The 12,773-nt window shown below is 35.4% G+C and overlaps 1 protein-coding gene across 1 annotated transcript in view; it reads left to right on the top strand.

The window, feature by feature from the left end:
• The first annotated feature begins 7,001 nt into the window (after positions 1–7,001).
• Positions 7,002–12,773, top strand: part of LOC127471000 (sodium channel protein type 2 subunit alpha-like) — a 73,592-nt gene continuing 67,820 nt past the window's right edge. The window contains exon 1 of the mRNA XM_051787240.1: positions 7,002–7,234. The gene's annotated coding sequence lies outside the window, so the exon portion shown is untranslated. The remainder of the gene's footprint in view (positions 7,235–12,773) is intronic.

Here is a 12,773-nt window from a genome sequence, read left to right as displayed (position 1 = left end):
TTTGTCTTTTTTAATCCACAAATCTCTTAACTCTCAAACTCTAGAGCTGAATCTCTAAATTGCTAAGGCAAAAGACAGGTCTGCAGATTGAACAGGTTCCTGGTTCCTTGATACGTCATCTTTTTAAAAGACATAAATTAATTTCAATCAAAAGATATTAGACTTTGTTATTTAGTTCTGATGAAATCATAAAGCCTATCATTCTTGCCTTTAAAGTCTGAGAGTCACCTTTGCAAATTACTAATTGAAGTGAAACTGAACTTTGAGATGATTCTAAATATGATGTATAATTTTTTCCCTGTCCCAGGGTTACTTAGAGAGAAATTGGTGACTAGTAAACATCATCAGTCTTTTTTATTCTGTTGCTTTTCTGTCATATCTAAATTCTTTGCATCTGAGGTGCATTAGTGCAGGCTGCCAGATTTTACCTTTGCCTAAGAAAGATAGCTTTGGAATTTAAAAGATTTCTGAATATTTTTCTCTGTAACGAAAACTATTTGGTCTTGCTAATTATTTTTGAAGAAGGGACTGTTTTGTATCACATTCATAATGTTTTCAAAATGTAAAGCCAGTAATTTCTTGGCTACCTGGGGCTAACAGTGAAGTCCCTTTTAATGAACAACAGTGAAGACAGATTTGAAAAGGAATGTGTACAACAGTTTTTGAAAGTACATTTCACTTCCATTTCTGCTCCCCTTGATGTTGTATGCCTATAGTAGAACCATTAAGGCATTAGCTTGTGCTTACTTCTCAGTTCAGTGCACTGAATAGTTTACGTGTTCTGTATCCTCATAATTCTTGGCTGAAAGCAGATCAAAGTACAGCTATTTTTCTTTAATATATTAGAGTCAATTGTTTGAAATTTGTTGTCATCTCTCTGTAATATATTTTCACAGTTTAGTTATAAAGGTACAGTTTTTAGTGCAGCTAAGTCCTAGGCATACTGAGATGCAGAGAAACTTTCTAATGCAATATCAACTTGGCAAGCATATGTTATTAAACAGAGCAATTATTCTAGCATTTCGGCTTTTAAAGACTAGCAAATAAATAAATTATAACTTGAGGTTTGCTTAGCAAAACCTCCCCTCTCTCCAAGTGATGATTACCTTTCATCTGACCAATTAAACCACATGACTCAGTAGCAATAAATGGAATGAAAATGTATGAATGCAATCTCTCTGTTTATAGGTGTCCTGGGAGGACATTATTAGATTTTGTTACTAGCTCTGAGAGCACTAGGGCACTTGTTGCTGAGGTATCATTTAATTCATTTCTCCACCTCTTAAAATCTGCCTATCTTAAATTGTATTTGTTCACTCTGAAATCGATTGTTTGCATTTCATCTTTGTTTATTGGTCTTGTCATATATATATAGGAGATTCTTCTGAACATGGTCTGTGTCCTGTGAATATATAGGGCCTGAAATAATAGCTTCCTAGGCTTGGCTGGCCTCTTTGGACATTACTAGGAATATTAAAATATTTCTTCACTCTTGATCTCTATAGCTTATCTTATAGCCCCTTCTGAAGTCAGGAATTATCTCCATTTCATAGTTGAGGAATTGAGATACATACATGCATTAAGTTCTGCAAGGTAAACAAGAAGTTTGCAAGCCTTAGATACCGAATCCTTATTATCTGAGTCAGTGCCTGCTCCCTGTTCTAACTCTTATTATTCACATAAATATCTAGTGTTTTTCAGAATCCTCCTAAGCTGTTGGCCTGTATCTCTGGAAGTTCTTCAGGTATGTTACATGTCATGCAAAAAAGTATTTCCTAAGAAATTAGTTGCCTTCTATGACTCTCCTGTGTCGTGCCAAAATAGACATAAAATAAAAAATCTTATCAAGGAAGATTAACATGATTAGAAGGAATGTTTCTTCTAGTAATCAGAAATTCTGAAACTTCTGCAGTGGCAGCGGCTGCAGTGCCTGCTACATGCTAGAGGATAGAAACATCTAGAAGACACATGGTGGGAAAGCTACATCTTTCCAGTTAACCTATGGAACTTTTCACCAACTCTCTCATTAAGTAATTATCAATGCCAAGTGGAGTTGGCTGTGAAGCTGCTGAAGCCAAGCACTGTGCCACCTAGACCCACCTCTAGCTTGAGGATCACTGGTGTAAGAAAAAAAATCTTTTTGTTGAGCAGTTACTTTATTATTGCCTGCTGCTAATTATCTTGAACTTAGACTAAACAGACATCAGTCTCACATGATGATCTCATTTCTTCAAAACAGGATTCCTACTCTTTCTAAATATATGAACAGAGTGTGTGCATATATAAATTGAATATTTTAAGACATCTCTGAGCTGTGATTGCTGTGTACATTTTGTTCAGCTCATGACAATTTTATAACTGTGATTGTAGCTCATCTGAAAGTTGTAACCTGAGGTCAATATTTTGGAAGCACATAGGCGCATATGGAAGGTGGTTAGGGTGGTTTATGCTTTGTGGCTTATTTTTACTTCGTTTTTACTAAACCAATGGAATTATCACAACTGAGTCCATTTTTGTATGGCCTTTGTATTGTTTTTTCTACAAGAGTTGGAGGGGTCTAACTATTATTTATTAACATTAATTTTTAAATAATTTTATTATCATTAAAAGCTACAACCATTAAAGTACAGATTGCAGATCACATATCTTTATTATGATATTAGGAATAATTTAAAGCAGCTAATTTTTCAGATAGTGTGCTCTATATCCTATTAAAATATTTTAGTGGTCAAAGGCTTAAGTTACTATGAAGTCATACTTTTAAGTGAGCCTGTACAAACAGAACATTATGTTATTACTGATGATAGATACAATGAGGATGTGGCATTGAGTTGTATCCTCAGGCTTGTCTTTATCCCAAGAAGTTCTGCAGTTCTGTTCTGTAGCATTTGACTGCTAGCCACATTTTGTATTTTCTTTCCCAGTTTTGAAATTCCACATGTGTAACCTACAAGTTTTCGAATAAAAAGAAACGGTAGAAACTCATTTGCACATCTACCACTGATCTTCCTAAAACGTTAGGCCAGATAATTCTACTGCAGTTCCACTTCCCTAAATTTTGCTTACCACTGTATGCAGCAGTCAAATAAAAATATTCTCAAGTGAAAGTGGAGATTATTAGTTGAAAAGTCACTATGTCAGGTCCACAACTTGTAAATATGCATTAGTAGGGGGTACAAAATTTATTAAAAGCAGGGGTTTTTGATTCTGCACACTAGAGACAAAAGGAGAAAAAAGGAGAGAAACCAATGATGAAGAAAAAGAGTTTTATACACCTAGACAGTCTTGAAGTCAGATTCATTACACTTAGCTAAATACTGCAATTTCAACCACTTTCAAAGGCTAATACAGGTAAGTAGTTGAAGAAATAGTTATGACATAAAGTCTTCTATTTTGGTGCCCTTAAGTACACGTTACTGTTCACAAAAGTGCCTGAGAATTAATAAAGAGAATTATTGTCCAAAAGTAATTGTATTAATCAAACAGTATATTTGATGTTATAACCAGGCTGATGACTGCATTGATGAAAACTTACATGGGCTTGTCCTTATGAGACCTCATTCAGGGGCTGTATTCATTCACGTTTAACACTTCAAAACTATTTTTCTCTTTGCAACTAAGATTTTTCAACATTTGTATTTCAGCTGTTTAGTTAAAAGTGACTGAATAGCTTTGCATTTATTCAGACATTACTGAGAGCATAACTGCACCTGGGGCAAGATTCCCAGACAGATTATTTAGAAATGTCAAGGCTTTTCAAGCTAGATTTTTAAATGTAATTTCTGAATTGAACTTTCAGTGATGATTCATTAGAAGTTGTACAAATAATTTAAATTGAAACAAGTGTCAGGCTGGCATTGTTATAAATTACTTTTGTCAAAGCAGCCTGTTTGTTGAATGACCACTTCTGATTTTTAGATCTGGCAGTGGAATCTAGTGAGGAAGAGGAAAGGAAGGAGAGATATTTTGTATACATAGTATCTGTCACATATATACATTTTATATGGACTTTTTAAATGAAATTTTCATGTTTAAAAATTCAGGGCTTTGGGGAGCAGCTTTTCCATATAGATGGTTTGATGTATTTATAGCATAATTGTATGTAGGGGGTTTTTTTCTGCCCTGTTGTTCCACTGATAGATTTTAAGAGTGGTAAGGAGTTCTTAAGAGCATAATTCAAACTCTGTTTCAGTAAATCAAAGACTCTGACTGGTTTCAGTGAATTTGAATCACTATACAGGCAATCCTGGACGTTGATTAAAGAAGAATATAGGTCATATATGAGCTATAGATGATCTGGGCCTGTTTGGCCTGGAGAAGAAATGACTGAGGGGGGATCTTATCAATGCATACAGATATCATAAGGACAGATATCAAGAAGATGAGACCAGACTCTTTCCAGTGGTGCCCAGTGACAGGACAAGGACAATGGACACAAACTGAAATGTAGTGGAGTCTCCTTGCCTGGAGACATTCAAAACCCACCTGTCTGTGATCCTGTGAAACCTGCTCTAGGTGAACCTGCTTTAGCAGGGAGGTTAGACTAGAAGTTCTCCAGAGGTCCCTTCCAACCCATGATTCTGCAATATGCATAAATGAATATTTACCATAAATTTGTGTGGCATGAGTATTTCTACAAACAAAAAGTATATTTTCTGGATTTTTTTTGTAGTGTGAGGGTTGATAATTGAACTGTTTAAATCAGTGGCAGAACGTTTCTCTAATATCAGACCTACACCTACGAGAAGGCTGTCTTGGTATCAACAAATACATTATGTACAGTCATTGTATCAACTGGTATACCACAGAAAATTGTAATAAATACAAGGACCACAAAAAAGTAGGACTGGGGGTTCTCTAGTAATATGACGTTAATATAATCATCTTGTGGAACGCTAGTTCACAAAAATTAGCTATTCTAAGACTATACTTTTGTAAAACTTATCAGAGACTCAAATCTCTGAACCAGCTTAGGTTCAGAAGTGTTTTTGATACACCCGTTTCTGTTGGAATTACACAGCTAGTATTAAGGACTATGTTTCTTATTTTTTTAACAAGGTTGAAATAGTTTGTTATGTAGATTAGAATTTCTTTATTTTTCCAAGAGAAACAGATTCATCATGTATAACTCCTCCTTAACTATGACGTTACTAGATGATGATTACATTTGGACAATAACATAAAGACTTTCTAAAGAAAACTTCCAAAGACCCCTAAGAAATTTTTTTAAGATTAAAAATGATACATAAAAGAAATGCAGCGTTTATGCAAATGAAATTCCTCCCCAAGGACCGGTTTGATTTTCAAAACACAGTGCAAAACAATGTTCCTAAGCAGTTTAAAATGTAGACATCAGCTTCTCTTCACTCATGGGTTTGCTAAATTAGCATAATCCCATGAAAGCAAAACCTATGCTGTAGAGTCGATGAACAGTTTTTTTAATAAAAATACATTCCTTCTTAACTTCTAGAAGTTTGAAAATGTAAATATTAAAATCAATGGCAGAAAAAAATTATTTTTTTTAAAAAAAAGAATGTGGTATATGTTCATGCTCACAAAGTCTTTTTGAAACAAAAAGGGAATTTACTTGAACAATGTGATCAGGAGTGTCATTGTGTGGTCCAGTTTTACAAAAAAAAACATTTTCAAGGTGGGGGTACATCTCTTTCACTTACATTATCCTGTACATACAGAATATGTACATCCCCTAAAAATGTATTTCTGTTTGCTGCTGCCAGATTCAGGAATTTGGTATTGATGTCTGTCAAGCACACAGCAAGTGTAACTGAAATCTAAAGGACTACTCACAAACTGGCACAAATGCTTAAGGATAAATGCTAACTGAAAAAGGGATGTCTATTTATATTAGAGATGCGGGACATAAATCATAGGCAGTTACCACCACTACTGCTGCTTTGTGCAGTTGGGATTTGGTAGTGACCATCAGGCTGGATATGTGCCCTGGGATTCTCACTTCCAAAAAGAAGTGTGTGACCAGTGGGACAGAGAATTGGGCTGTTTCTAGGCACTGCAGAGAAGGTATTTAAAGGAACTACAGGAGCTACAAGAAAGCAAAATATTCATTGTTTTTATATGCTTGTCTTCTTGTTTTGTGCAATAATATTTGTTCATTAAATCCTGCATGACTGAACAAAGCTAGTAACTTGATTATAAATTCTTTGGGAACTGTAGTGGCCTCTAACCCCAGGCTACGGGTCAATATATTGCACACACTTGCTGACATTGCTCAGCGTTCCTACGCTTTCCTTTCCACGGACACAATACTCCTTAAACTGACATGCAGGACAAAATAATATGCTGCCTGAAGGACATTATTCACTCAATGATGCTGCCCTTGGACCAGGCAATGCTGGAGCCACTGCTCTAATAATCCTTCTCAGGAGGGCCAGAGGAGTCCTAGGTAAGCAGATGTAAATCTGCACATACCCAGGAATCCTGTCTCAGGGAAAGACTTTGAGCTAGGCTTTTTACATAGGCATAGTACATTTTACACATGTGAAAGAATTGAACATGATGCCAAAAAATGCATAGTGGTGTTTAATGAATAAGACAGTATCAAGATAATCAGCAAGTTCTGCATACACGAGTTAGGGGGGCAGTCAGTAGCTATGCTCTGTTATTGACACATTCCTCCCTTCCCATGCATTTTTAAAGGAAACAGCACATTTAAAACAAAATGCTCTGCTCCATGTATATAGAGAATTTAAATTTAATTATTTTCAGAAAAAGTATTTTAAGGGGCTATTCAATAATCAGCATGGTTCTGTTGATGTGTTCTGCTTCTTGCCTGAAGGAAGTTATTACACAGGAGCTGTTTGAAGTGCCGGTCAGAACGCCTGGGATGGAGCAGCCTCGGAGGCTGCGCTCGGTCCCTGTTGTTCTGGCCACCAGTAGGTGGAGCTGCCACGTCAGGTGCTGCGGGCTCGTCACTTCTCCCCCTCCATCCATCCCCCCTCCCTCCAGCCCCCCTTCTCCTAATAAGCTGTTTTCTGATATATGTTGGGTACCATAGAGTGAGACTGAGAACAGGAAGCGGAGGCAGAATCAGAGAGGATTCTGGAAAGGTCTCTGTGTTTTCTTTTCCACGGAGAATACAGAAATTATAATTAATTAGTAAAGCTTTGTGGATGGAAATCTGGACTATTTCAGGAGGAGACATATATTATTTTTGGATGCTGGGCTTTGCTGTGATTGTTCATTCTCCTTCAATCAGGTAAGCCGGAAAAACATTTAATTTTACCCATAATAAATCATAGCAACATGATCTTTTCCACGTTTCAGAATTGGATTGTACCCTCTGGTTTGCTGTTAAGGTAGAGTCAAAGATGGAATGGGGAATTCAAAGCCATTTTGTACTGACTGACTGTGATGATGGTGTGATTTTTTTCTTTTTAACCTCGTTAAATCTGGTATCTGGCCTCTACTCTTCATGTGATGTTGTGATGCAGTACTCTTACTTGCAAAATCAGATCATTTTATCATCAAGGTATACTACATTAATTCCAAGCATTTTATTGAAGTGACCTTGTTCCTTGTTTCCTAGGAAGAAAAATCTGGTGATATTCAGACTCAGGAACAGCAGGTCTCATAAGATTCTGAGCATCTCAGATTCTGATGATTCAGGAAAAAAAATCTATGTTGTTTGTTACTGCTATTTTTTATATATATGTATATATATATATGTTTTTGAAGAAATTCCCTTATTATCTAAATTTTGCAAAAAATATATATGGAAATATTTTCTTTCTTTGCCATTTTTTCATGCTTGTGTGTCTGTGTGTATGAGAGAATGGGCTCACCAACTGTTAACTAAGCAGAGCTCCACACTAAATATATAGTTCACATTTTGTCTGTAACGTTACTGTCAAGCTTAATAAATGCTTCTTAACAGGACTGTTTGGAGAAATCAGCACAAGAATTATTATATTTTATTTTCCATTCATGTATTTTCTCATTCATTGTTATCAGTGATAATTAAAGCTGTCAGTTATTAAAGGTAAATGGAAAATATCTATTGAAGATCACTTTGATATATGAATTCTTTTTTTCACTAGTGGTTCTACGGACGCATAGACATTGGAAATATATGTGTTATGTTAGTATTGATTTGGAAATTATTTCCAAAAGAAAATAGTAGAAATAAAAAAAATGCCGAAAAATCCATACAGCAGAATAAGAAACCCACAGATTACAAATCACCACCTCAATCCATACATGACAAGAAAGCTGGATTGGGTCTCAGGTGGTACTCAGAGTAGCAAGTGAGGCCTGTACCTGAAGTAGTGGCACGAAAGAATAAAGTTTTTAATTTGTATTTTTTTATGGTGCCAAATCAATGTTCCTGTGGTGTCCTTGTGTAACTTCAAAATAAATAATCAGTAATAATGATGATGTTTGTTTTTGAAATATATCATGTTTGTGCTTTTATAATTGATTTGTCAAGAAAACAGTTTCAGAAGGAGACTTTTTAACTCCAACAGTTTAATATTTAATATTTGCTCTCCTGCACATCTCCATTTGGGAATGAAAGATTGTTACAGACAAGAATGTGAGCTGCTGCAGTAATTCAAAGCTTCGTAGCACCTATTAAACAGATCTGTTTTTTATTAGGCCTTGATATTTACAGAAATTATGCTTGTGTTGTCAGCTGATGTTTTTTTCCCTCTAATAAGCAGAAGTTAAGTGCCTATACCAATTTTCTGAGCTGTGCCAACTAAGCACAGTATTGCAAAATTCTGTTTAGATAATACTAGATGCTAGCAAAGGTAGACAATTTCACATTTTCAATGGAGAACATAAAGCAATTCCCCTATGCCCTCTTAGATTGTGAGCGTGGTAGTTTGGTAATTTCCCTTTGTTATCAGGTAACCCAGAGTGAGGAAGGATCAAGGGAAAGAAGGAAGTATAGAAACTATGGGGATTTTAATCAGTATGCTGGTGACACATTTTGTGCTTCTACCTCTTCTTCACAGATAGCATGAGATAACTTGTATCTTATGAAGATTAGGCATGGAGAGATTTGCCCTCAAAAGAGCGAGGATTTTAGAAGGAAAAAGGGTGGTAGGATGTAAGATGGAACTTTCTGACTGATGATATCCATTTCGTTCTGCTGCTCACATCTCGCCCAATATAGTTTGTTGTGTGTATGCTATGTACTAATTATATTACTGGAGTCCCACAGCTTTTGATGAATCAGAGAACAGAAGATACTAAGAGAGTTCTTTGTATAAGGCAAGCAAGTTGTGACCTCGTTCTCTAAAGTACAAATCTTGGCCCTTTTTACCCATATGCTGTTCTCACCGTAACATGACAAATGAAAAAAATTGCTTGAACTCTGCTATAGTTATACCTAAAGGAAAATAAATGCAAATTTCTGATATTGGGCATTTTATTTGCTAAGATGATCTATTTACTGAACTCTGAAAATGGCTATTGAAAATAAGTTTCAGGAAGTTACCTTTACTCTGTTCTTTATCACAAAATTCTAGTTAGAAGTTAGAAACTTTACATTCCAAATTCTAGTTAGCTTATTTTCCACTCAGTGTAACTCTTCGGTGTTTTTTATTTACCTTATAGCTGTTAATCAGTAGTATATACTGTTGCCATTTGCAGGAAATATTGGCTTTTTTATCCTCCAAAGGTTTGAAGTATCATAATAAAATTGGTGTTCACTAGTTCAGACTGTTACAGAACACATGTACAGACTCTGAACTGTGGTTTCAGTGAGTCCATCAAATCAAGGGTCAACCACCACAAAATCCATCTATAGGAAAAGTCATCCTCTTAATTGGAAACCTGATGTTACTCATTACATCTACTACGCCTGATTAAAAGCTCTGAAGCACATTGTAGTGGCATCTCTCTAAGTTTGATATTGACCAATAGGACTGCCATAGGATCTGGATACTGGGGCTGGTATCTTACAACCAGTTCATCTGCTTTCATCCAAATTATCTCTATGAACAGCTGGAATCCCTAGTATATTACTATGACAGTGTTACTGCTTGACTTTCCTTGTTTTATGATGAGGTAAAGCAGAGGGAATAGGGATAAGAGCAGCTCAGGCAAGTGCTGTATTACTTTGAATATAAATATAGAGTAGGAACACCATATGCTCTGGAGTAACCATAATGTGTGTGTACTACCACTGTAATCCTAAAGAGGAGTAAGCAAGTTAAATTCTAGGTCACAAAAGTATCTAGTATCTCATTTGTTCATTACAAAAAAAAAAAAAAAAACCAAAACAGAAACCAAACCACAAAGCAAACCAAACAAACAATAAAAAGCCACTCAAAAAACACGAGTTAATCTACCCCAAAACTGTGATTGCAAATTGTTACTAAATTTTAATGTGGTCACCAGTTTTGTAATGTCTTCTTACAAAAAATTACCGCTCTCTTATGCTATAAGTCAAATCTCAAAATGTGTTTTACAGTGAAAACTGCAACTAAAAAATTAAAATTGAATTAAAAAGCTCGAGCTTTTATGGGGCTCTTTCACATGTAAAACCTTAAGAGAAAGGTTATTTATGATCAGATTAATTATTTGTCTAGTTATTGATCTTTATCGCTGTTGATCTTTTTTTTACTGAGTAGTTTTACTTAGGGAAGTGTAATCATAGAGCTACCATGTTCACAGGTCCCCTTTTCAACCTGGAATTGTTTCTCCTGCCACTTCTTTGGGTCCACCTGCCCAATGTCATATATCCTTATCAAATCATCAGATTTTGAATATGTATATACTGAGTGTATATCGCAGATATTTTGATTGCTGTATCTGCTCAGCAAAGCTGATGTTTTGTGTTTTGAAGTTACTACATATGTATAGATTGTCTGAAGAGCACACACAGCTGACTCCCTATCCCTGCAATGCCTCAGGCACATCCTTGTATTTCATTGCAGGATTTCCTGAACAAAAGTATCAGGCACACTGGTAACTCAGCACTACTGGCTCTGTGATCCCCTTTATCATACCACAGTATAACCACTGTTAATTAACAGGGTGATCTTGGGATAGGTATACACTGCAGGAAATTTCCATTTATAGATTATTTATGCTTAAATTAGATGATGCTTATTTCATTTTAAGGACCCCCTTTTCAATATGAGAGGGGAGCGATGTTTATGGTCTTTTAGCATAATTTATTTTAAGAACAATGTGAAGTGAGAAACTTCCTTTACCTTCTTAATCATAAAATATTATTATGTATGATTATATTGGTTCCTAGGAAGTTACAATCTGTGTTCAAAATCACTAGAAAAATGCAGATGAAGAATTAAATAAGGAAATGAATTGCTCACAAGAAAAACAATGGCAACATAGCACTATGTGACCTGGCTTCTGTATTAATTGAGAAAATAATCTGCCATCATTTCTCATAAATCATATCCTTTCATTGCCTGGTTGTCCTGGAATCAAAGCAGAAATTTCCTGAGTCCATGTAGCCTGGCTTTGGGCCCACATGTCCCAAATTCTTGCCTGCTTTGGTTTGAATATCCTGAAAACTCTGCCCTTTCTTAGGCATTATTATGCTATCTTTTAATGTTTGGACAAACTGAGGAATTCCAAATTTCCATTGGTTCAAAATATGCTCTCAGAAGACCAAATTTCTTGGTTTAATTTTAAATATGTCCAAGTATGAAGTTTTCAGATGTTAAAATGAGTGCACTTAGCAAACAACTCTCATTGCCTTCTCAGAGGCCAGCCACAGAGGACAACTGTGTGACTGTACCAAGACTTTGATACAAGAGTATTTTATCCCTTTTTATAAATATTTGAAATCTATGTGTGGTGGTCTTCAAAATCTGAAGGTGAATTTGCCTCCGTCCCACCTAAAAACAGGATTTTTTTTTTCTCAGATGCAGTTAACATTATACCAACTTGATTTCCTTGAGCATGGAGATTTTTCCACAGTTATTAGTATGAAGAGCATTTACTTTTGAATGTATATGTGATTGTGCAGCAGTTAGATAGTAAGGATCAAGCTGGTAGACTACAAAATTAGGATATTAAGTCATAGGAATAAAGAATCCCTATATATTTTAGCAAAGTTAACCTAACAGTGGCTACAGTGAGTGTCTACGGTGACACTCAGAGATAGACATTTCTCACCACAGATAATTATTTTTATTTCAACAGATAATTGAGTGTTTTCCATTGAATAGCATTCTTTATAGAAAACTAATTCTCTAAATCTAAACTGTGGGATAACTTTTATGTTACATAAAGAGCACTTTAAATGGTGAGTGAAAACATACACCTAACTCGCACTCTTGCATTTTATCAAGGAGCAAACTCCACTCATAACAAACAGCTTTGAATCATTAAAAAAAAATAATTTAAGGTTATTTTAACTTAATAACCCAATCATCTGTAGAACTTGTTTATGACAGATGAAAGCTAAAGTACTAGGTTTACAGTAAAAAAGGCAATCAATAATGTTATTTTTAGGTCTGAGTGGTGTAAACTTGATGATGGAAATTAGTAGTAATCTCAAAAGGGCCCAAGAGTCCAAGGTCAGATTGAACTGAAGAAGGGCAATCCTAATGTTTACTGTCATTTACATAAAATGTCTAAAGAAAAGACTGTCACTAATATTTAAAGCCAAAAATGCTCATTTGAAGAAATATGACCTGAGTCAGAAGTTCTGACCAAAAGCAATATAAATAAACTTCAACCTGTATTATGAAGGAATTTCTTACCTACCAAGCAAAGCTGTAACTGAGTATTTGAGCCTTCCTGAAAGGTTTTTA

The sequence above is a fragment of the Manacus candei genome, unplaced genomic scaffold, assembly GCF_025592945.1.
Source record: "Manacus candei isolate 608988 ecotype Guabito, Panama unplaced genomic scaffold, ASM2559294v1 h1tg000023l, whole genome shotgun sequence".
Classification (NCBI taxonomy): domain Eukaryota; kingdom Metazoa; phylum Chordata; class Aves; order Passeriformes; family Pipridae; genus Manacus; species Manacus candei.
This window is presented reverse-complemented; position numbering and strand designations above follow the sequence as displayed.